The 24,107-nt window shown below is 47.3% G+C and overlaps 1 protein-coding gene across 3 annotated transcripts in view; it reads right to left on the bottom strand.

Annotated features, from left to right (window-relative positions):
- Positions 1-24,107, bottom strand: part of NETO1 (neuropilin and tolloid like 1) — a 317,272-nt gene that overhangs the window by 23,387 nt on the left and 269,778 nt on the right. The window lies entirely within an intron of this gene.

Raw genomic sequence — 24,107 nt, 5'->3', positions numbered from 1 at the left:
GGCAGAGATGACGATCGTTTTCATCAGGATGGATGACCTATCTGCCGCCGCTGCCATCAGGTGGGACATCTTGCAAGGTACTGTCAGTTAAACGAGCAACCCCTGGGGCCAAGGACCAACCCCCAGGAGTAGAACGCCCAGGCCCGAAAAATTGGAAAGACAAATACGTCGGGGGGCGTCCTGTTCTCCCCATCGTGATCGACGGTATCCCCATGAACGCTTTGCTGGACACCGGTTCCCAGGTGACAACTATGCCCTACATTCTTTATAGGCGTTATTGGGAGGACACTGACATCACCTGTGCCCCTGATGATGATTTCACCATAATAGCTAGCAATGGTCAGCCACTGCCGCAAGTGGGATATAAAGAGGTCACTATTAAGGTGGGGCGGGTAGAATTGGAGGCCCAAGGAATTGTCATTGTTGATACTGACCGGCGTGAACGTAACCCCATGATGACCATCGGTACTAATGTCATAGAAAATTGTCTTGCAGAAGTTATTGTTTTGTTGCAGCAAGTAGCAGAGACAGCTGGTCACAGTGAACAACGTGCCTTACAGAAAGAAATCAGAGCCCTAATGCGGAGACAGCAAGTGGAGCTGACTGGTGGTGAAATTGGCCGGGTCACAGTGAGTGATTCGAACCCCATTGCAATACCCCCAGGAGTGAAATGTTAATATGGTGTCAGGCAGCCATAGGTCTCGGGGGTAAAGACTATCAGGCCCTGGTAGAACCTGTGTATTCGTAGAATAGGCCTACCCTCATGACAGCCAGAGGGGTGATTGATGTCCGCAAGGGGAGGGTGCCGGTACGTGTTCTTAACTGCGGGGAGGAGGAAGTCCACCTAACTAAATATGTCACACTTGCCAAGCTGTTTACTGTTAATAATAGTGTGATACAGGCACCCGGACCCTTGGCTCCGTCCAAGTCGGCGGAGGACAACGGCTCTGCAGAGCAATCAAAAGATTGGTGCCAAGAATTACATGTGGGCACTGAAGCTACTCCATCTCACCAGATACAGGGGGCCTACAGGGTGGTTCACGAGTGTGAGCGGGTATTCAGCAAACACCCCCTTGATTTCGGGCGGGTAAAAGGGATTCAACATCACATCCCCACAGGAGATCACCCGCCCGTAAAAGAAAGATACCATCCTGTACCCCCAGCTCATTATCAGTGTGCCAAGGACATGTTGCGAGAGATGAAGGAGGCTGGGGTAGTGAGAGACAGCTGTAGCCCCTGGGTAGCTCCATTAGTCCTCGTTAGAAAGAAGGATGGCACCATGAGGATGTGTGTGGATTATAGGCAATTAAACCGCATTACACATAAGGACGCATACCCCCTGCCTAGGATAGAGGAGTCCTTGGCTGCGTTAAAGTCATTACTTCTCTACTTTAGATCTCACCAGTGGGTATTGGCAGGTTCCCGTGGCAGAGGCAGACAAAGAAAAGACAGTCTTCACGACGCCGATGGGTCTCTGCGAGTTCAACTACATGCCCTTCGGATTGTGCAATGCCCCGGGGATGTTACAGAGGATGATGGAGTGCTGTTTGGGACACAAGAACTTTGAGACCGTGCTGCTGTATCTGGACGATGTCATTGTCTTCTCTAAGACCTATGAAGACCATCTGAAGCACCTGGCCAAGGTCTTTGAAGCGCTGTCCAACTTTGGCATAAAGGTGAAACCGTCCAAATGCCATCTGCTCAAACTCAAAGTACAGTACCTGGGCCATGTGGTGAGTGCCGAAGGAGTGGCCCCAGACCCCGACAAGGTCACGGTGATCAGGGACTGGCCGCAGCCCAGTAACATTCATGAGGTCCGGCAGTTCCTCGGGTTGGTGGGTTACTACCGGAGGTTTATCAAGGACTTCACCAAGAAGGCCGCACCGTTGCAAGACCTGTTGGTGGCCAGGCCAGCCCAAGAAACCCAAGGGTAAGAATACCCCGTTGGATTGGAAAGACGGACTGGAAGGATCGTTCACTTGCTTAAAATCGGCATTAACGGGAGAGGAAGTACTAGCCTACCCGGAATATGACCAACCATTTGTATTGTACACGGACGCCAGCAACGTGGGGCTGGGAGCGGTGCTGTCCCAGGTCCAGAAGGGCAAGGAACGAGTAATCGCTTATGCCAGCAGGAAGCTTCGCCCCACTGAAAGGAACCCAGACAACTACAGTTCCTTTAAGCTGGAGTTCCTCGCAGTCGTTTGGGCCGTGACGGAGAGGTTCAAGCACTATCTGGCCTCAGCGAAATTCACCGTCTTCACAGATAATAATCCACTTACGCACTTGGACACAGCGAAACTCGGCGCCTTGGAGCAGCGGTGGATGGCCAGGTTGTCCAATTACCACTTCACCATCAAGTACCGGGCGGGGCACAAGAATGCGAATGCCGATGCACTGTCCCGAATGCCTCACCTACCCGAAACGGAGGAAGACCCAGAAAAATTTGAAGAGGTGGAGCTGCCTGCTTTCCATCGTCCCAAGGCAACTCAGTGTTCCTATCAGGTGGAGAACAGGCGCAGAAACAAACAGGGCACCCCGTTGAATCCCCTGCCCCACCACGGGTGGACAGAGAACCAGGATAGTGACCCTGCGGTCCGTCGGGTGAAAGAGCTCCTGACGCAGGCAGGTTTGCATCCTGGCCCGGATGATCCACCGGAGACATTACAGTTGTGGAAGGAGAGGGGCAAACTGTTTCTTCACGATGGCAAGCTGTGCCGAAGGAACATTGACCCTCGCACCCATGAATTAGTGTGGCAGATTGTGGTCCCCAGACAAGATGTGCCCATGGTCCTGGGAGCGTACCACGATGGGGCAGGACACTTCAGATGGAGGAAGCTGGAGAGGCTACTCCGTGGGAGGTTCTACTGGGTCGGCATGAAGAAGGCCATCGAGAAGTGGTGTCGAGAGTGTGGCCCCTGTAGCCTACGCCGGAAGGATCGTGACAGCCAACGGGCTCCCTTGCAGCCCATCATCACCAAACGGCCGCTCGAGTTGGTCGCGCTGGATCACGTAAAGCTAACACCTAGCCGGTCAGGGGATATCTACGCTCTCACCATTGTGGACCACTATTCCAGATTCCTGGTAGTCGTACCAGTCAAAGATCTGACAGCTAGGACGGCTGTCAAAACCTTCCAGCAGTACTTCTGTCTACCCCATGGGTACCCAGAGAAGGTGTTGACCGATCAGGGGCCGGCATTTGAAGCGGAGGTGTTCCAGGAGTTCTACAATTTGTGCGGGTGTAAGAAGATCAGAACCACGCCGTACCATCCACAGACCAACGGGATGTGTGAAAAGATGAATCAAGTGGTGATCGACTTACTGAAAACCTTACCTGTAGAGGAGCGGAACTTGTGGCCTACAAAGTTACCAGACTTGGTGGACATGTACAACCACATTCCGGTGAATTCCACCAACTGCACCCCAGCGTACCTGATGCGAGGAAGGTCTAGCAAGTTACCCGTCGATCTGGACATGGGGGTTCTGACCCCCGAAGATATATCACCAGATGCGGATTGGGATACCGAGAGGCAGCAGAGGTACCGCAAAGTACAGGAATGTGTGGAAAAGAGTCTCGCTCAGGCCAGAAAGAAGCAAGAGGGGGATTACAACCAGCATGCTCCCGCGGCTCCACTGGCACCTGGTGAGAAAGTACTCAAAAGAAAGAGACTACACAAGCTTGATGATCAATGGGAAGCGGAACCGTATACCAGTCTCCCCTCCGACTTAGACAATACAAAGGTCTGTCTCATCAGTAAGGACGGAGGAGAGACCTCAGCGGCCATATCCAGAGACCACCTGAAAATATGCCCGGATAAGCTGAAAGATGGGGAAACAGGTCCCAGGATTTCTCCGCCCGTGAAAGAAGAGAAGATGATACACACTGTTCTTGGCGGTTTTCCCCAGTCCTGGACTCAAATAAATCAGGCCATTGTGGTACCTGTCCTAACGTTCCGTCAACCGAGACCACCAGAACTAAATGTGGTGCCAGGGCAGCTGGACCAGCCAGCGCAGCCGACTCCACCAGAAGATGCGATGCCAACGGTCGAACCAGCGGGTCCTCCCTCTGTCATCGGTGAATCTGCCATGCCCACCACTAATAGTGGTAGTACTGAGGACGCCAGTATGCCAGTGCTGCCCAGACTCACTAGAAGTGTAGCTAGAAGACAGTGCACTACACTAGCGATAGCAAGCGTAGCGGGTCCTGTCAGGCCAGTAGCAACCCCTGCGCTGCGGAGGTCCACGCGTAGCACCAAGAATCAGACTCCACTTCGTTATAGACCTTGGCGATATTAACAAAAGTTGTTATTTGGTTGAAAATGCTTGTGTAAATATTTGTGTTATAGATTAAAAAATGGACAATGGTGTGATGGACAGTGAATTACTCCAAAACTTTCACAGGGGCCCCTTTGTTTACCCGGGGTCCCTGCTATTCTATGGTTACACCTACAGAACTGGGAGTCATGGACTGTGCATGACCAATCTTTTGCAACGTTCAAGCGTCCTTACCTTCCATAACGGAAAGCACTGTTATGTTTATTAGTTCATAGTATATATATAAGAATTTTTGTGTGTTTTCTATTAACATGTATTGTTGTTCTTCTTTTCCCAGTCCGGGAGTACTGGATTTAACCGGGGGGGAGTGCAGCGCCCCAGAGATCTGGTTGTTGCAGTAATGTCGCTCTGCCACTAAGGGGAGTGATGGTACGTCTGATGGCACTAAAGGAGTTCTACTGACCAGGTATCACCAAGCACACACTACACTTCACACTCCGGCCACTAGGGGGAGCAAAAGGCTTATTTATTGGGCCACTTCTCACATTGGTAAAACTAGGAGTCAGACAGGAAGTTAGGCAGAACGAAACCTGGGAGAGCTCCAGGGAGGACCTGTCAGAACTGGGAAATCTGGCAGGTACCTAGCGAAAGGACAGATTGTAACGGAACCGCACCTGCACTACCTTGCGGCGGTATTCTAAGAAAGAGACAAGAAAGGAAGGATATTGTGGAACAGTGAGAAACGAGATCAGCACAAAGGAGATCCAGTAGGAGTCGTGCCCCGAGAACGGCAACATCTTACTGAGGCGCATAGTCGGTGGCCGGAGCACCGAAGAAGTGACAGTCTCCACGCATTACTTCAAACAGCGGCAGGACAGTTAATTACAGGTTGGCTGTCTACTAGGGTTGAGCGACCTTGACCTTTTTAGAGTCGAGTCGTGTTTCGCGAAACCCGACTATCTTAGAAGTCGAGTCGAGTGGAATTGGCCGATTATCGCGAAAAGTCGGGTATCGCCCGAAACACGAAACCCAATGCAAGTCAACGGGGGAGCATAGTCGGCAGTGAGTGGAGGCCAGGAAAAAACCTACACTGCCCATTTTAATGGCAAAAACATCCATTCTTTTTACTGAAGCTTGTCAATCGTAATTTAGCTTATAATAATTTGAAGGCATTTGAAATTGGGGGTCATTTGGCTAAAGTTGTGGGGGGTAGGGCTGGTTCAAGTAATTAGTGGGCCCAGGAAATCTGGAACGCGTCACGGCAGTGGAGCAGGGAGAGGAAAGTATTTCAACTTTGCAAGTGCTGTGATCCTGAGCAAGCAGGGGGGCCCACTCGTTGGCACTGGCACTGGCACAAGGCCCCTCAAAGTACAGCGGTGTGTTTGCACGGCGGGGGCGCCTCCCACCGGCAGCAACACTTTTGCGTACTATGAGAGGCCCTGTGCCAGTGACGTCGCCAACTAGTATTCCTCCCCCCACCTGATGAAGGAACCTGCACTTTCATCTGCACCTTCCTCTTTGTCCCCGTGTAAGGTGGCATGGTATGCGGGAAGAGGAACCTGACTTTCAGCAGGGTCACAATCTTGCTGTGTAGCGTGCACGGGGAATTTAGCGTTATGGGTCAATGTACCAGCAGACTCATCTATCACTGGCTGGGCAATGGGCACGATGAGGAGGAAACACAGATATAGGCCCAAAGAATAAAGTGGGCTAAATGCAATTCAAAATTGGTAACACAGGACTAACCAGGGGGCATTGCAGTGGAGGACAACTGGAATGAGAGGCTGACACAGAGAGTAGGCCCAAATCAGTAAGTAGTCGAAATGCTGTTCAAAATTGGCAACCGTAGTAAACAGGCGGCACAGCTTTGTTCAGTGGAGGAGAACAGCAAGGAGTGGCAGACACCGATAGTAGGCCCCAACCCAACTAGTAGGCCAAATGCAGTCTAACATTAACAACTACTTAACGAGAGCCTGAAAATGGAATTTCAGGACAGGAAACCAGGAGAACAGCAAGGAGTGGCAGACACCGATAGTAGGCCCCAACCCAACTAGTACGCCAAATGCAGTTGTTCCATTTAACCACAATTTAATGAGAGCCTGAAGATAGAAGCTCAGGAAAGGCAACCTGGAGAACACCTTGTAGTGTAACACACCATCTCTCTACACCCCATACCCAATTTGTAGGCCTAATGCAGTGTAGTTTCCAACAACTACTAAACGAGAGCAGGAAGATCGAAGCAATGGCGAGGAAACCTGGGGAACACCTTGGAGTGGAACGCACCATCTCTCTATACCCCATACCCAATTTGTAGGCCTAATGCACTGTAGTTTCCAACAACTACTAAACGAGAGCATTAAGATCGCAGCAATGGCGAGGAAAACTGGGGAACACTTTGGAGTGGAACACACCATCTCTCTACACCCCATACCCAATTTGTAGGCCTAAAGCACTGTAGTTTCCAACAACTACTAAACGAGAGCATTAAGATCGCAGCAATGGCGAGGAAACCTGGGGAACACCTTGGAGTGGAACACACCATCTCTCTACACCCCATACCCAATTTGTAGGCCTAATGCACTGTATTTTCCAACAACTACTAAACGAGAGCATTAAGATCGCAGCAATGGCGAGGAAACCTGGGGAACACCTTGGAGTGGAACACACCATCTCTCTACACCCCATACCCAATTTGTAGGCCTAATGCACTGTAGTTTCTAACAACTACTAAACGAGAGCAGGAAGATCGAAGCAATGGAGAGGAAACCTGGGGAACACCTTGGAGTGTAACACACCGTCTCGCTACACCCCATACCCAATTTGTAGGCCGAATGCAGTGTTGTTTTCAACAACTACTTAAGAAGAGCCTGAAGATCAAAGCTCAGAAAAGGCAACCCGGGGAACACCTTGGAGCGGCAGACACTGGTAGTAGGCTGTAAACCCCAAATTTTGGTCAATGGAGTTTATGAAATGTTCCAGGGGTACACAGGCAGCATTGGTGTGGTAAGCGGAGGACAATTTATATTTGGGACTGCAGACAGACTTTGTAGGCTGTCCCCTGTGGACCATGCATCCACAACATTAACCCAGTGCGCCGTAATGGACATCTAACCTTTCGTGGACATGCCTACTGGTCCATGCATCTGTTGTCAGGTGCACCTTTCTACTATTAGATAGCCAGAGAGCATGGACAATGCAGATTTTTACATGATGCTGTAGTGCTGGGATGGCTTTTCTTGCAAAAGAAGTGACGACTGGGTAGCTCTTACCGTGGTACAGCGTAGTCCATCTGGGCTTTATAATTGTAAAATAGAGAAAAAAAATTGGCTGTATGCACTCTAAAATAGGTTACAGGGGTACACGGGCGGCAGTGGTCTGGTCAGTGTAGTTGTAGTAGAAAGAAGGGACCGCAGACAGGCTCCGAAGGCCTAACATAACAAATTGGACAGGCTGTAGGCACTTTTACATTGGTTCCAGGGGTACACGGGCAGCAGTACAATGGTCAGTGGAGGCCAAGTGGAAGGAGGGACCGCAGACAGGCTTCGAAGGCCTAACATAACAAAATTGGGCTGTTGGCAATTTAAAATTGGTTCCAGGGGTACACGGGCAGCAGTACAATGGTCAGTGGAGGCCTAGTGGAAGGAGGGACCGCAGACAGGCTTTGAAGGCCTAACATAACAAAAATAGCGGTGCAGGCAATTTAACATTGGTTCCAGGGGTACACGGGCAGCAGTGGTCTGGTCAGTGTAGTAGTAGTAGAAAGAAGGGACTGCAGACAGGCTTCGAAGGCCTAACATAACAAAATTGGGCTGTTGGCAATTTAAAATTGGTTCCAGGGGTACACGGGCAGCAGTACAATGGTCAGTGGAGGCCTAGTGGAAGGAGGGACCGCAGACAGGCTTCGAAGGCCTAACATAACAAAAATAGGGGTGCAGGCAATTTAACATTGGTTCCAGGGGTACACGGGCAGCAGTGGTCTGGTCAGTGTAGTAGTAGTAGAAAGAAGGGACTGCAGACAGGCTTCGAAGGCCTAACATAACAAAATTGGGCTGTTGGCAATTTAAAATTGGTTCCAGGGGTACACGGGCAGCAGTACAATGGTCAGTGGAGGCCTAGTGGAAGGAGGGACCGCAGACAGGCTTCGAAGGCCTAACATAACAAAAATAGGGGTGCAGGCAATTTAACATTGGTTCCAGGGGTATATAGGCAGCAGTGGTCTGGTCAGTGTAGTAGTAGTAGAAAGAAGGGACTGCAGACAGGCTTCGAAGGCCTAACATAACAAAATTGGGCTGTTGTCAATTTAAAATTGGTTCCAGGGGTACACGGGCAGCAGTACAATGGTCAGTGGAGGCCTAGTGGAAGGAGGGACCGCAGACAGGCTTCGAAGGCCTAACATAACAAAAATAGGGGTGCAGGCAATTTAACATTGGTTCCAGGGGTACACGGGCAGCAGTGGTCTGGTCAGTGTAGTAGTAGTAGAAAGAAGGGACTGCAGACAGGCTTCGAAGGCCTAACATAACAAAATTGGGCTGTTGGCAATTTAAAATTGGTTCCAGGGGTACACGGGCAGCAGTACAATGGTCAGTGGAGGCCTAGTGGAAGGAGGGACCGCAGACAGGCTTCGAAGGCCTAACATAACAAAAATTGGGGTGCAGGCAATTTAACATTGGTTCCAGGGGTACACGGGCAGCAGTGGTCTGGTCAGTGTAGTAGTAGTAGAAAGAAGGGACTGCAGACAGGCTTCAAAGGCCTAACATAACAAAAATGTCAATACAATGGTATTGTCAGTGCCAGGCATTGAAGGATGTCAGCGCATAGACTAAACATTGGTGGAGCTGTGAGAGATAATTTTGCAAGTGGTAGAGCACTGTTTGAGCTGGGGGGGGGAACTGTCTTGTGGCCGGCGGTACAGGCCCAGGGCCCCTCATATTACAACGGTGTGTCTGACGTTGGGTGCGCACCACCACCGCCCTAGACACTTTATTGTACTATGAGGGACCCAGTGGCAGTGCCGTCGACCAAAAGCGGGCACACCCACCTCTTCAGAAAAAAAACAGCACTCTCACGGGTGCTGGCGCCAAGTGGCGATACCACGGCCCCGTGTGGGGAGTTTGGCCATTTAGGGAGGTGTAAACATGTCGTATGCTGGACAATCAGGTGCAGCAAATTACGATATTGGAAAAGTCATTCATAATAGTCCACAGGCAAGACCTTTTCATAGGAAAGCTAGGTGTCAGCCGGGCAAGGTGGGGCAAAAGATTTCGAAATCCATTTGTGGTTCATTTTAATGAAGGTTAGATCATCTACATTTTGGGTAGCCAGACGAGTCCTTTTTTCTGTTAGTATTGAACCTGCAGCACTGAATACTCTTTCTGATAGGACACTAGCTGCCGGGCAAGCAAGCTCCTGTAATGCATATTCTGCCAATTCTGGCCAGGTGTCTAATTTGGATGCCCAGTAATCAAATGGGAATGACGGTTGAGGGAGAACGTCAATAAGGGATGAAAAATAGTTTGTAACCATACTGGACAAATGTTGTCTCCTGTCACTTTGAATTGATGCTGCAGTACCTGTCCTGTCTGTGGTCATAGCAAAATCACTCCACAACCTGGTCAGAAAACCCCTCTGGCCAACGCCACTTCTGATTTCTGCCCCTCTAACACCTCTGGTCTGCTGGCCCCTGCAGCTTGTGTGAGAACGATCACGGGCGCTGTGTGCAGGGAATGCCAGAAGCAAACGGTCAACAAGAGTTGATTGTTTGGTTGCTAATATTATTTCCAAGTTCTCATGTGGCATTATATTTTGCAATTTGCCTTTATAGCGAGGATCAAGGAGGCAGGCCAACCAGTAATCGTCATCGTTCATCATTTTAGTAATGCGTGTGTCCCTTTTGAGGATACGTAAGGCATAATCCGCCATGTGGGCCAAAGTTCTAGTTCTCAAATCTGCGGTTGTGCTTGGTTGAGGGGCAGTTTCAGGCAAATCCACGTCACTTGTGTCCCTCCAAAAACCAGAACCCGGCCTTGCCGCGCCAACAATTTCCAGTGGCCCCGGAAAAGCTTCCTCATTAAAAATATAATCATCCCCATCATCCTCCTCTTCGCCCGCTACCTCGTCCTGTACACTGCCCTGGCCAGACAATGGCTGACTGTCATCAAGGCTTTCCTCTTCCTCAGCTGCAGACGCCTGATCCTTTATGTGCGTCAAACTTTGCATCAGCAGACGCATTAGGGGGATGCTCATGCTTATTATGGCGTTGTCTGCACTAACCAGCCGTGTGCATTCCTCAAAACACTGAAGGACTTGACACATGTCTTGAATCTTCGACCACTGCACACCTGACAACTCCATGTCTGCCATCCTACTGCCTGCCCGTGTATGTGTATCCTCCCACAAAAACATAACAGCCCGCCTCTGTTCGCACAGTCTCTGAAGCATGTGCAGTGTTGAGTTCCACCTTGTTGCAACGTCTATGATTAGGCGATGCTGGGGAAGGTTCAAAGAACGCTGATAGGTCTGCATACGGCTGGAGTGTACGGGCGAACGGCGGATATGTGAGCAAAGTCCACGCACTTTGAGGAGCAGGTCGGATAACCCCGGATAACTTTTCAGGAAGCACTGCACCACCAGGTTTAAGGTGTGAGCCAGGCAAGGAATGTGTTTCAGTTGGGAAAGGGAGATGGCAGCCATGAAATTCCTTCCGTTATCACTCACTACCTTGCCTGCCTCAAGATCTACAGTGCCCAGCCACGACTGCGTTTCTTTCTGCAAGAACTCGGACAGAACTTCCGCGGTGTGTCTGTTGTCGCCCAAACACTTCATAGCCAATACAGCCTGCTGACGTTTGCCAGTAGCTGCCCCATAATGGGAGACCTGGTGTGCAACAGTGGCAGCTGCGGATGGAGTGGTTGTGCGACTGCGGTCTGTGGACGAGATCTCGCTTCTGCAGGAGGACGAGGAGGAGGAGGAGGGGGTGCGAACGGCTACAGCCAACTGTTTCCTAGACCGTGGGCTAGGCAGAACTGTCCCAAAATTGCTGTCCCCTGTGGACCCTGCATCCACAACATTCACCCAGTGTGCCGTGATGGACACGTAACGTCCCTGGCCATGCCTACTGGTCCATGCATCTGTTGTCAGGTGCACCTTTGTGATCCCAGATTGCCTGAGTGCATGGACGATGCGCTCTTTAACATGCTGGTGGAGGGCTGGGATGGCTTTTCTGGAAAAAAAGTGTCGACTGGGTAGCTCGTAGCGTGGTACAGCGCAGTCCATCAGGGCTTTGAAAACTTCGCTTTCAACTAACCGGTAGGGCATCATCTCTAACGAGATTAGTCTAGCTATGTGGGCGTTCAAACCCTGTGTACGCGGACGCGAGGCTAAGTACTTCCTTTTTCTAACCATAGTCTCATGTAGGGTGAGCTGGACTGGAGAGCTGGAGATCGTGGAACTAGCGGGGGTGCCGGTGGACATGGCAGACTGAGAGACGGTGGGAGATGGTATTGTTGCCGCCGGTGCCCTAGATGCAGTGTTTCCTACTACGAAACTGGTGATTCCCTGACCCTGACTGCTTTGGCCTGGCAAAGAAACCTGCACAGATACTGCAGGTGGTGCGGAAAATGGTGGCCCTACACTGCCGGAAGGGATGTTGCGTTGATGACTAGCTTCATTGGCCGAGGGTGCTACAACCTTAAGGGACGTTTGGTAGTTAGTCCAAGCTTGCAAATGCATGGTGGTTAAATGTCTATGCATGCAACTTGTATTGAGACTTTTCAGATTCTGCCCTCTGCTTAAGGTAGTTGAACATTTTTGACATAGTAACATAGTAACATAGTAACATAGTTAGTAAGGCCGAAAAAAGACATTTGTCCATCCAGTTCAGCCTATATTCCATCATAATAAATCCCCAGATCTACGTCCTTCTACAGAACCTAATAATTGTATGATACAATATTGTTCTGCTCCAGGAAGACATCCAGGCCTCTCTTGAACCCCTCGACTGAGTTCGCCATCACCACCTCCTCAGGCAAGCAATTCCAGATTCTCACTGCCCTAACAGTAAAGAATCCTCTTCTATGTTGGTGGAAAAACCTTCTCTCCTCCAGACGCAAAGAATGCCCCCTTGTGCCCGTCACCTTCCTTGGTATAAACAGATCCTCAGCGAGATATTTGTATTGTCCCCTTATATACTTATACATGGTTATTAGATCGCCCCTCAGTCGTCTTTTTTCTAGACTAAATAATCCTAATTTCGCTAATCTATCTGGGTATTGTAGTTCTCCCATCCCCTTTATTAATTTTGTTGCCCTCCTTTGTACTCTCTCTAGTTCCATTATATCCTTCCTGGGCACCGGTGCCCAAAACTGGACACAGTACTCCATGTGCGGTCTAACTAGGGATTTGTACAGAGGCAGTATAATGCTCTCATCATGTGTATCCAGACCTCTTTTAATGCACCCCATGATCCTGTTTGCCTTGGCAGCTGCTGCCTGGCACTGGCTGCTCCAGGTAAGTTTATCATTAACTAGGATCCCCAAGTCCTTCTCCCTGTCAGATTTACCCAGTGGTTTCCCGTTCAGTGTGTAATGGTGATATTGATTCCCTCTTCCCATGTGTATAACCTTACATTTATCATTGTTAAACCTCATCTGCCACCTTTCAGCCCAAGTTTCCAACTTATCCAGATCCATCTGTAGCAGAATACTATCTTCTCTTGTATTAACTGCTTTACATAGTTTTGTATCATCTGCAAATATCGATATTTTACTGTGTAAACCTTCTACCAGATCATTAATGAATATGTTGAAGAGAACAGGTCCCAATACTGACCCCTGCGGTACCCCACTGGTCACAGCGACCCAGTTAGAGACTATACCATTTATAACCACCCTCTGCTTTCTATCACTAAGCCAGTTACTAACCCATTTACACACATTTTCCCCCAGACCAAGCATTCTCATTTTGTGTACCAACCTCTTGTGCGGCACGGTATCAAACGCTTTGGAAAAATCGAGATATACCACGTCCAATGACTCACCGTGGTCCAGTCTATAGCTTACCTCTTCATAAAAACTGATTAGATTGGTTTGACAGGAGCGATTTCTCATAAACCCATGCTGATATGGAGTTAAACAGTTATTCTCATTGAGATAATCCAGAATAACATCCCTCAGAAACCCTTCAAATATTTTACCAACAATAGAGGTTAGACTTACTGGCCTATAATTTCCAGGTTCACTTTTAGAGCCCTTTTTGAATATTGGCACCACATTTGCTATGCGCCAGTCCTGCGGAACAAACCCTGTCGCTATAGAGTCACTAAAAATAAGAAATAATGGTTTATCTATTACATTACTTAGTTCTCTTAGTACTCGTGGGTGTATGCCATCCGGACCCGGAGATTTATCTATTTTAATCTTATTTAGCCGGTTTCGCACCTCTTCTTGGGTTAGATTGGTGACCCTTAATATAGGGTTTTCATTGTTTCTTGGGATTTCACCTAGCATTTCATTTTCCACCGTGAATACCGTGGAGAAGAAGGTGTTTAATATGTTAGCTTTTTCCTCGTCATCTACAACCATTCTTTCCTCACTATTTTTTAAGGGGCCTACATTTTCAGTTTTTATTCTTTTACTATTGATATAGTTGAAGAACAGTTTGGGATTAGTTTTACTCTCCTTAGCAATGTGCTTCTCTGTTTCCTTTTTGGCAGCTTTAATTAGTTTTTTAGATAAAGTATTTTTCTCCCTATAGTTTTTTAGAGCTTCAATGGTGCCATCCTGCTTTAGTAGTGCAAATGCTTTCTTTTTACTGTTAATTGCCTGTCTTACTTCTTTGTTTAGCCACATTGGGTTTTTCCTATTTCTAGTCCTTTTATTCCCACAAGGTATAAACCGCTTACACTGCCTATTTAGGATGTTCTTAAACATTTCCCATTTATTATCTGTATTCTCATTTCTGAGGATATTGTCCCAGTCTACCAGATTAAGGGCATCTCTAAGCTGTTCAAACTTTGCCTTCCTAAAGTTCAATGTTTTTGTGACTCCCTGACAAGTCCCCCTAGTGAAAGACAGGTGAAACTGCACAATATTGTGGTCGCTATTTCCTAAATGCCCAACCACCTGCAGATTTGTTATTCTGTCAGGTCTATTAGATAGTATTAGGTCTAAAAGTGCTGCTCCTCTGGTTGGATTCTGCACCAATTGTGAAAGATAATTTTTCTTGGTTATTAGCAGAAACCTGTTGCCTTTATGGGTTTCACAGGTTTCTGTTTCCCAGTTAATATCCGGGTAGTTAAAGTCCCCCATAACCAGGACCTCATTATGGGTTGCAGCTTCATCTATCTGCTTTAGAAGTAGACTTTCCATGCTTTCTGTTATATTTGGGGGTTTGTAACAGACCCCAATGAGAATTTTGTTACCATTTTTCCCTCCATGAATTTCAACCCATATGACAGATGACTTTGCGCTGATCAATTGGATGTTGTTTAAAAAAATGCCAGACTGCACTCTTTCTAGCATCGGATACCTTTTCAGGCATTGCAGACTGAGCTTTAACCGGATGGCCACGCTGTCCTCCAACAGGTTTTGGCTTTACCACGCGTTTTGGGCAAGATACGGGCCCGGCAGATGGAGCCTGTTGTGATGTTGATGCCTGCTGCGGCCCCTCCTCCTCCGCTTCAGAACTGCTGCCGCCTGCACCCTGTTCCCCCAATGGCTGCCAATCGGGGTCAACAACTGGGTCATCTATTACCTCTTCTTGTAGCTCGTGTGCAACTTCGTCTGTGTCACCGTGTCGGTCGGTGGTATAGCGTTCGTGATGGGGCAACATAGTCTCATCAGGGTCTGATTCTTGATCATTACCCTGTGAGGGCAATGTTGTGGTCTGAGTCAAAGGACCAGCATAGTAGTCTGGCTGTGGCTGTGCATCACTGCACTCCATGTCAGATTCAACTTGTAATGGGCATGGACTGTTAACTGCTTCACTTTCTAAGCCAGGGACGGTATGTGTAAAGAGCTCCATGGAGTAACCCGTTGTGTCGCCTGCTGCATTCTTCTCTGTTGTTGTTTTTGCTGAAGAGGACAAGGAAGCGACTTGTCCCTGACCGTGAACATCCACTAACGACGCGCTGCTTTTACATTTACCAGTTTCACGAGAGGAGGCAAAAGAGCTAGAGGCTGAGTCAGCAAGATAAGCCAAAACTTGCTCTTGCTGCTCCTGCTTTAAAAGCGGTTTTCCTACTCCCAGAAAAGGGAGCGTTCGAGGCCTTGTGTAGCCAGACGACGAACCTGGCTTCACAGCTCCAGACTTAGGTGCAATATTTTTTTTCCCACGACCACCTGATGCTCCACCACTACCACTACCCTCATTACCAGCTGACAATGAACGCCCCCGGCCACGACCTCTTCCACCAGACTTCCTCATTGTTTTAAAAACGTAACCAAACTAACGGTATTTGTTGCTGTCACACAACTTACACGGTGAGCTATAACTTCAGTATGATTTAGCTACCCCTTTACAGGTGGGTGAGACCACAACGAAAATCAGGCACAATGTTACACACTCTGTTTTTGGTGGCAACAAATGAGAGAGATGCCACACACGCAGGACTGTCACTGAAGCACAAATGTAAATATTAATCTCCCACTGTTTTTTTTTTTTTTTCAGGGAGACTTTAGAAACAAAATAAATAAAATGATTTTTTCAGGAACAATTTAGAAACCAAATAAAATAAAATGATTTCTTCAGGGAGAATTTAGAAAACAAATAAAACAAAAAATAGGCTTTCTATGGCCCACTGAGTGAGAGATGACGCACACAGGAGTCAGGAGTGGCACACAAGCCCAGAGGCCAATATTTTTCTCCCAATGATTGATGTAGTGATTTTTTCAGGTAGATTTTGGAACCCAAATAAAGCAAAAAAAATAATAGGCTTTCTATGGCCCACAATTGGAGAGAGAGAGAGAGATGGCAAACCCAGGAGTCAAGACTGGCACACAAGCAGAAAGGGCAATATTAATCTCCCACTGATTTTTTTTTTTTTTTTCAGGGAGACTTTAGAAAAAAAAAATAATAAAAAAAAATGATTTTTTCAGGAAGAATTTAGAAACCAAATAAAATAAAATGATTTTTTCAGGGAGAATTTAGAAAACAAATAAAACAAAAAATAGGCTTTCTATGGCCCACTGAGTGAGAGATGACGCACACAGGAGTCAGGAGTGGCACACAAGCCCTGAGGCCAATATTTTTCTCCCACTGATTGATGTAGTGATTTTTTCAGGTAGATTTTAGAACCCAAATCAAGCAAAAAAATAAATAGGCTTTCTATGGCCCACTGAGTGAGAGATGGCACAGACAGGGATGGCACTCTAGCAGAAATGCCAATCTTAATCTCCCACAAAAAAAAAAAAAAAGGAACTGTCCTTCAATTACTATCTCCCTGCAGTAATCTCAGCCAGGTATGGCAGGCAGCAATAAGGAGTGCACTGATGCACAAATTAAATAAAAAGTGTGGAGAAACAAACAAGATAGCTGTGCAGAAAGGAAGGAACAAGAGGATTTGTGCTTTGAAACACACACACAGCAATGCAGCTATCAGGGAGCCTTCTAGGGCAGCCCAATGAGCTACAGCGCTGAGAAAAAAAAAATGTAGCTTCCACTATCCCTGCACACCGAAGGTGGTGTTGGACAGTGCAAATCGCTACAGCACAAGCGGTTTGGAGGCTAATGGACCCTGCCTAACGCTATCCCTGCTTCTGACGAAGCGGCAGCAACCTCTCCCTAAGCTCAGATCAGCAGCAGTAAGATGGCGGTCGGCGGGAACGCCCCTTTATAGCCCCTGTGACGCCGCAGACAGCAAGCCAATCACTGCAATGCCCTTCTCTAAGATGGTGGGGACCAGGACCTATGTCATCACGCTGCCCACACTCTGCGTTTACCTTCATTGGCTGAGAAATGGCGCTTTTCGCGTCATTGAAATGCGACTTTGGCGCGAAAGTCGCGTACCGCATGGCCGACAACGCACAGGGGTCGGATCGGGTTTCATGAAACTCGACTTCGCCAAAAGTCGGCGACTTTTGAAAATGTTCGACCCGTTTCGCTCAACCCTACTGTCTACCATACAACACCTAAGAAGGACATAGGAGGCAATCGTGGGAGAGGGGTGACACTAGGGTTCCAGAATAACTCCTGGCCTACCTGTCATAAAGGTGCGTCCTAGCCATAACATACCTGGGGGACGGAGAAGAGAAAGATCTAGAACGAATGAGAACAGAAGTTGTGAGTAGGGTTGAGCGAAACGGATCGTTCATTTTCAAAAGTCGCCGACTTTTGGCAAAGTCGGCTTTCATGAAACCCGACCCGATCCCTGTGTGGGGTCGGCCATGCGGTACGCGACTTTCGCGCCAAAGTCGCGTTTCGTATGACGCGCTTGGCGCCATTTTTTTCAGCCAATGAAGGGGCGTGGGCAGAGTGATGACATAGGTCTTAGGGGCGTGGACGCCTATCGCCATGTTGTCGCTTGTGCGCTGTAGCGATTTGCACTGTGTAACACCAGCTTTTCAGTTCAGGGACGGACGGAGGGAGGGGGGAGAGAGAGAGAGAGAGAGAGAGAGAGAGAGAGAAAAAAAAGAAAAAAAAAAAATTCCCATTGGCTTTGCATTGGGTTTCGTGTTTCGGTCGATCCTCGACTTTTCGCGATAATCGGCCGATTTCACTCGACTTTTGAGATAGTCGGGTTTCGCGAAACCCGGCTCGACCCTAAAAAAGTCAAGGTCGCTCAACCCTATTTGTGAGGACTATCCTGAAAGCTCAGCAGGGAAGCACTACAACACACAGGCACTAGTGGATAGACACTGATTTCCACCTGCAAAGGGAACTCTGGATGTGCCTTCGGACCGGCCGGTCTCAGACAGCCCTGTTGAAAGTGCCCTGGATTGAGGATCCTGAAACCTTCAGTAAAAGGTAAAGAAACTGAACCCTGTGTCCTCGTTATTCCTCGCACTACGCACCATCATCCTTTATTGGACGCCCCTTAGCAGGGTCACGGACCGGGTCCAGCCACCGTGACAACCCCAGAACTGGGACAGAAAGGACCGGTACCAAGTAACCTGTGGCCCTGTGTCTGGGGGGCGATCCAATATCACTGAGTGATAAATGGATAGTGAGGCTATTGGGGGGGGCTGCATTACATTCTATGGGGGCTGTGCTGTATTACATTCTATGGGGGCTGGCTGTATTACATTCTATGAGGGCTGTGCTGTATTCCATTCTATTGGGGCTGGTTGTATTACATTGTATGGGGGCTATGCTGTATTGCATTCTATGGGGGCTGTGCTGCATTACATTCTATGGGGGCTGGCTGCATTACATTCTATGGGGGCTGTGCTGCATTACATTCTATGGGGCTGTGCTGTATTACATTCTATGGGGGCTGTGCTGTATTACATTCTATAGGGGCTGTGCTTTATTACATTCTATTGGGGCTGTGCTGTATTACATTCTATGAGGGCTGTGTTGTATTACAATCTATGGGTGGCTGGCTGCATTACATTCTATGGGGCTGGCTGCATTACATGCTATGGGGGCTGTGCTGCATTGCATTCTATTGGGGCTGTGCTGCATTACCTTCTATGGGGGATGTGCTGCATTACATTCTATGGGGGATGGCTGCATTACATTCTATGGGGACTGTGCTGCATTACATTATATGGGAGCTGTGCTGCATTACATTCTATGGGGGCTGTGCTGCATCACATTCTATGGGGGCTGTGCTGAATTACATTTTATGGGGGCTGGCTGTATTACATTCTATGAGGGCTGTGTTGTATTACAATCTATGTGGCTGGCTGCATTACATTCTATGGAGGCTGTGCTGCATTACATTCTATGGGGGCTGGCTGCATTACATTCTATGGGGGCTGTGCTGCATTACATTCTATGGAGGCTGTGCTGCATTACATTCTATGGGGGCTGGCTGCATTACATTCTATGGGGGCTGTGCTGCATTACATTCTATTGGGGCTGTGCTGCATTACCTTCTATGGGGGATGTGCTGCATTACATTCTATGGGGGATGGCTGCATTACATTCTATGGGGACTGTGCTGCATTACATTATATGGGAGCTGTGCTGCATTACATTCTATGGGGGCTGTGCTGCATTACATTCTATAGGGGCTGTGCTGAATTACATTCTATGGGGGCTGGCTGTATTACATTCTATGGGTGGCTGGCTGCATTACATTCTATGGGGGCTGGCTGTATTATATTCTATGGGGGCTGGCTGCATTACATTCTATGGGGGCTGTGTTGTATTACATTCTATGGGGCTGTGCTGCATTACATTCTTTGGGGGCTGTGCTGTATTACATTCTATGGGGGCTGGCTGCATTACATTCTATGGGTGGCTGGCTGCCTTACATTCTATGGGGGCTGGCTGCATTACATTTTATGGGGGCTGTGCTGCATTACATTCTATGGGGGCTGTGCTGCATTACCTTCTATCGGGGCTGTGCTGCATTACATTCTATAGGGGATGGCTGCATTACATTCTATGGGGCTGTGCTGCATTACATTATATGGGAGCTGTGCTGCATTACATTCTATGGGGGCTGTGCTGCATTACATTGTATGGGAGCTGTGCTGCATTACATTCTATGGGGGCTGTGCTGCATTACATTCTATGGGGCTGTGCTGTATTACATTCTATGGGTGGCTGGCTGTATTACATTCTATGGGGCTGTGTTGTATTACATTCTATGGGGCTGTGCTGCATTACATTCTATGGGGGCTGTGTTGTATTACATTCTATGGGGGCTGGCTGCATTTTATTCTATGGGTGGCTGGCTGCATTTCATTCTATGGGGGCTGTGCTGTATTACATAGCCGTTCAGTCGAGCGTGTCCACACGGACATTCCTTTTCTGAATCCTGCTCCTACAGGTATTGTACATATGACCAGGTTTTAAATACATCAGATAGGGATTACATACATTAGTTAAAACTGCTCTGATACGGGTATACCTTGACATTTGGTTTGGTACAGTGGCTTAATATACATTTTTTGCAAAAAACGTATCAACCAAATACCCTGTTTTTCCATCTTTTTACTAGCACTTGCTGTTCACTGTGATTTTTTTGCAACAAAGTGTTTTTGGTTTTACTGTGCTTTTTTGTGTTTTCAAGTCTCATAGTGATGTGAACATGTCTCTACGGGCTAGTTCACTGTGCGCGCAGCTCATGTGTTCTGGTTTTACATAATTGTTTTCTTGTGTCCAAAAGACTGTGGAGGCCTCCACCCCTCTTTTTTTGAGCTGTGCGCACAGGAGCTGTTCTGTCCAGCGTGTCCACATGGACATTCCTTTTCTGAATCCTGCTCATACAGATATTGTACATATGACCAGGTTTTAAATATATCAGACAGGGATTACATACATTAGTTAGGACTGCTCTGATACGGGTATACCTTGACGTTTGGTAGAGCGGCTTAATATACATTTTTTGCAAAAAACGTATCAACCAAATAACCTGTTTTTTCCATCTTTTTACTAGCACTTGCTGTTCACTGTGATTTTTTTGCAACAGAGTGTTTTTGGTTTTACTGTGCTTTTCTGTGTTTTCAATTCTATTGGGGCTGGCTGCATTACATTCTATGGGGGCTGGCTGCATTACATTCTATGGGTGGCTGGCTGCATTACATTCTATGGGGGCTGGCTGCATTACATTCTATGGTTGGCTGGCTGCATTACATTCTATGGGGGGCTGGCTGCATTACATTCTATGGGTGGCTGGCTGCATTACATTCTATGGGGGGCTGGCTGCATTACATTCTATGGGGGCTGGCTGCATTACATTCTATGATGGAGGGCTGTATTATATTCTATGGGGTGTTGTATTATATTCTATGCAGGGGCTACATTATATTCTATGGGGGGCTGCATTATGCTCTATGAGGGAGCTACCATATATTATATATGCAGGGGCAGCATTATACTATATGAGGGGGCTGCATTATATTCTCTGGGGGTTACATTATACTCAGGGGGCTACAATATATTCTGTGGGGTGGCTGCATTATACTCTGGGGTGGCATAATTATACTATATGTGGGTTACATTATACTGTATCGAGGACTATGGGGAATACAGTATACTATATGAAGAACTATGGGGTGCATTATACTATGGGAAGTGATTTATACTACATGGATGGCATTATACTATATGGAGCACTATAAGGAATGTATTAAACTATTTGGAGGACTGAGGAATGTATTATACTATTTGGAGGACTGAGGAGTGTATTATACTATATGGAGGAATTGCAGTGTATTTTAATATATGGAGGTCTATGAGGAGTGTATTAAGCTATATGGAAGACTATGTGGAGTGTATAATACGATATGGAAAACTGAGGACTGTATTATACTATATGGAGGACTGAGAAGTGTATTATACTATATGGAGGATTGAGGTGCATATTATAATATATGGAGGACTATGGGGTGTATTACACTAAACAAGCAAAATGCTGCCTATTCATCGAGTGATTGGATTGTTTATGTGGGAACAGAAATCCTTGTTCTCAGCAGCACATAGCTGGTGTAAACTGTAGTTGTGCTGCTGATAACATGATACTGTATGGGGACAGATTGATCTAATTGTGATTGTTCTGTTCCCTTCATTCTTTCTCAGTTGGTGTAAAGGGGTCGGGAAACAAGCGAACGACTTCACTATTGTTGATCAATGATAAAAATGAGACAAGGCGCACAGCTATAATCTAAATATAAAGGGGAGGTGCAAAAGGGCCGGTAGCATAAAGCAACATGAACAAAGAACAAAGAACAAAGCACTACCGTAAAGCCTGCACACTACATCAATTATAACAATATATCAAATTTTATTGGGTACATCAACACAGCAAAAAAAAGCACATAAAACATAAGTAAAAACAAGACAACACCCCACTCATGGACCCCCTATAGATAATACATCCATATAATGCATAATAAGTGGGAAAATAACAGTCAATATATAATAGTACAAGCATAAATAGATAATAATAATAATATATCCCACTATACATATATCAAAAGATGCAAATACACCTATAATAACAAATAGGAAGGTTCCCCTATAGCAGTCATAAAGTATACGGTCGGTCAAATGGCCAGTATAAATCCAGATGGGACAGAAAGGAATAGAAGACCATCCCACATCTAGAATAGCCCAGGCTCAAATAGAAGATACATAAAGCGACATGGCCCATAGAAGAGCAAATAACAAGGCTGGCACAAATGGATGGATGTGAATTACGGCCCCATCATATGTGCAGAGAAAACAGCCCAAAGCCCGATATCCGAGCCATAATAGCAACCAAGACTCGACCAGGGTGGAAAGGAGGATACCAACCGAAGGGGGCCCCAGATAGAAGTAGGAGCGGGATGCGACCCAACGCGTATCGCCGTAACCCGTACGGCTTCGTCACGGGAAGGTGTGTGCAGATAGACACAGGGCAGATAAATACCTGCCAGCTGATAGGCACAACGAGCGCCGGTGTGGAACACAGGTTTCAGGGAGGGACGCTGATGCAGGACCGGAAATGAACTGAGTGCAGCAGCGCCGAACTGCGCATGGGCACAGATACAGAGAACAACAGCGCCTGCGTGGGAAACAGAGGCATAAATGACCAGATTACCTAGTAATGCAGGACCGGACTGATGCAGGGCCAGAAGTGAACTGAATGCAACAGCGCCGAACTGCGCATGGGCACAGATACAGAAAGCAACAGCGCCTGCGTGGGAAACAGAGGCATAGATGACTGAAGCGCCCAGTAAGAAACTGCGCATGACCCATACAGCTACAGGGCAGTGGGTGTAGAGAATAACCCTGAGCCCATCGGCGCAGGCTATGTAAAAGGATCCCAAGTGCCTGCATGAGTACATAGGGATATATATAACGGGCCAGATGGACACAGCAGCGAGTGTAGTACAAACCCATAGAGCAAACCCATCTAGCTAGATCAGAGTAGGATCACAGAGCAACAGCGAATATTAAAGCCCGGAATAAAAAATATATATAAAAGCCGCCTATGGATGTACGAAAACGAATAAAGAAAGAAAAAAGACAAGAGGTAAATTGTGGTGTCAAGACCACACATAATGTGATAATCAACTTAATAACCAGAAAATATACTGACAAATGAACAATTAACATGTAGACAAGACAAGGCGCCACAGTAAACAACAAAATATATACATAAAAATATACATAAATAGACACATATACTGTATAACTAGACACATATAAATAGCAAGACAGTAAACAAAACAATGTGACCCACACTATTGTTGATCACACTCGTTTAGTGGCCTGAGATCAGCGCATGTAAATACAACAGAAACGCTTTGCAGTGAGACCAGGCAAGGATGATGACAGTTGTAATTAGCACCCGACGCCTGGGAATAGCGCTAACTCTACTGCTTTTCCCAGCCACCAGAGCATTTAATTCTGGTATGTGTAATGACTTTTAGGGTTGATGTCAGCTGCGTAATGTCAGCTGCTATCAATCCCTGGTGTAAGTAATGGAGAGGTGTCTATCAGACACCCCCATTACTAGCCCAGACCTGGTGAGACTCAGCGACTCTGAAAGAGCGGTGACGATAGTAACAATACCGCTCTTCACAGTCGCCGACCTCAGCGCAAGACCTGGGAATATCTGAAGAGTGGTGACATTACTGATGTCACCGCTTCTCAGAGTCACCAGGTCTCGTGCTGCGCAGCAGAACCAAAAGTGGCTGTAGGCAAAATTTATGGAGCTACAGAATGAGGTTCCATAG

The sequence above is a fragment of the Ranitomeya imitator genome, chromosome 6, assembly GCF_032444005.1.
Source record: "Ranitomeya imitator isolate aRanImi1 chromosome 6, aRanImi1.pri, whole genome shotgun sequence".
NCBI classification, from domain to species: domain Eukaryota; kingdom Metazoa; phylum Chordata; class Amphibia; order Anura; family Dendrobatidae; genus Ranitomeya; species Ranitomeya imitator.
The sequence above is the reverse complement of the archived record's forward strand: the minus strand, read 5'-3'. Positions and strand labels throughout refer to the sequence as shown.